The sequence below is a fragment of the Nicotiana tabacum genome, chromosome 6 (assembly GCF_000715075.1).
Source record: "Nicotiana tabacum cultivar K326 chromosome 6, ASM71507v2, whole genome shotgun sequence".
NCBI lineage: Eukaryota > Viridiplantae > Streptophyta > Magnoliopsida > Solanales > Solanaceae > Nicotiana > Nicotiana tabacum.
In genome coordinates, this window is record NC_134085.1 from 47,894,510 (window position 1) to 47,896,388 (window position 1,879).

The 1,879-nt window shown below is 36.0% G+C and overlaps 2 non-coding genes across 2 annotated transcripts; both read left to right on the forward strand.

Annotated features, from left to right (window-relative positions):
• Positions 1-1,389: 1,389 nt before the first annotated feature.
• On the forward strand, positions 1,390-1,473 carry LOC142182433 (small nucleolar RNA U30). The gene has a single exon (XR_012711262.1). It is a non-coding gene; the product is annotated as a small nucleolar RNA U30 (small nucleolar RNA).
• An 83-nt stretch (positions 1,474-1,556) lies between these two features.
• On the forward strand, positions 1,557-1,654 carry LOC142182431 (small nucleolar RNA snoR69Y). The gene has a single exon (XR_012711260.1). It is a non-coding gene; the product is annotated as a small nucleolar RNA snoR69Y (small nucleolar RNA).
• The last annotated feature ends 225 nt before the right edge of the window (positions 1,655-1,879 follow it).

Genomic DNA, 1,879 nt, shown 5'->3' on the forward strand with positions numbered 1-1,879 from the left:
TCACAAAATCAGGCAGAAATATACTTATTTTCTCTATTTCTTTAACAAAAGAATCTTTAACATTTCTTATTTCTTTTTTTTTGTTTAATCAAAACCCAACTGATTAGGGTTCCGGCGAGTTTCCTTCCTCCTACGACACTGCTCCAGTGCCCTAACCGTGGTAGTAGCGTCACTGATTCCGACGACTCTTTAGGTTAACGAACGGAGCTGTTTTGGTATTGTTGTTGTGTTTCGCTATTTGGAACTGGTCACGGCGGAATAATTTGTCCGGTGGCCCTTACTGTTGGTATTTGTACACTTTTCGACGAAACTCATATCCTCGGGCGAACATCCCCTTGGCTCTGTCTTGTTACTGTTTTTCCATTGCACTTGTTTTGGTTAAGTTGGTTGAAATAACTTGGTGAATCAAGGTTACAATTTGCCGCTAAGGAGTCCGAATCTTTGGGCGTTCACTACCCAAACGGCTTCTGATTTTTGGCTTAGTGTTCTTGCATATCTGGAGTTTTGCTTTTTGTTGAAGATTTGCAGCACTTGTGTGCGCTTGTGCACTTCGGTGTTAGTGCCTCCTTTAGGAAATCTTCTGTTGCTGGGTGGGATTTTGAAAGGATGATCTTTGTTGGTGGTTTGGGAATGGTTGACAGTGGTCAGATAAAGAAAGAGGTTGTAATGGTGGCTATGAGGTTGTTTATTGGGGCATTTTGGATTTTTCTTTAAATTTTAAAAGAAATACTTTCTGAGAAAATAAACAATGTCGTGGAATAATCCATAAGGTGTAAAATGACAGAAAATATTAGGTTTGGGTGACCAGTCCTATTTTTTAATTGCTTATTTTCCTATATGGCACTAGTAGTGACATGACGTTAGATTGTATTACACGCTATGGTAGCCTTTTGTGATAAGTGTTTATTATACACGATTTGAACGAGCGTAAGTGTTTAATTGGCAAAATGATAAGTTTGGGAACCGACATAACAAAGTGACACAAGTACAAGTCGCACCATTTTTTTTTACATGTCTTTGGGCACCTAGCCATAATGGGTCGAACTTCCTTTTTGCAAGAAAAGGTAATATAAGCAGTAATTTTGTTTAACTTCAGGACTGATACTACTGTTTTTACAACTTTTAGGCCTCATATGAATAACTACGAGGGCAATTATGTAAATAGCCCTAGACCCGTTCTTCTCCTCATCTATAAATAGCAGTAGAAAACCCTAAGTCGAAGTGAGCGCCGAATTAGCCATTAGACTCTGTAAGTTTCAATCTAGGCTATTCTTTTTGTTGCTTGTTTTGGTTGTATGAGCATTTACGTCATATACATACATTCATCATACGTTGTATGTACTGTGATGTGATAATGTAATTAGCTTTGATTGAAAATTATAAAGGAGGTGCGATGATGATGAATATTGAAAAATCTCGTTAATCTGATGATTTATGAGGAAAATCTCTCTATCCATTCTTAATAGTCTGAGCACTTTTGTTTTTAATTCTTAATTTATATATGAAAAAATATTTGTAATTTATTTTTTTGTTTTTATCTTTGTTTTGGTAAGGGGTGCGATTGCAGTGATGACAATCATCTAATCCCAGCTCTATGAGACCTTTAATGAAGGTCCTGGATTATATTCTTTTTCCAACACATCTGAGCGTCGCCTCTTTCTCTGATTTTCCTTTTTTTTCTTTTGCATTTTGACCTTTTTTCGAAAAGAGTATCCTTTTCTGTTTTAATCTATTCACAATCGATATTATTGGGCAAAGATTTACTTATAGTCCATCCATTTTTCTTAGTTATTTTTGAATGTAAGGTCTAACTATCTTGAATGCTCAGTTTGTCTACCGTGATCTGTTTATCGATAATGGTCAATGAAATTGGAAGATA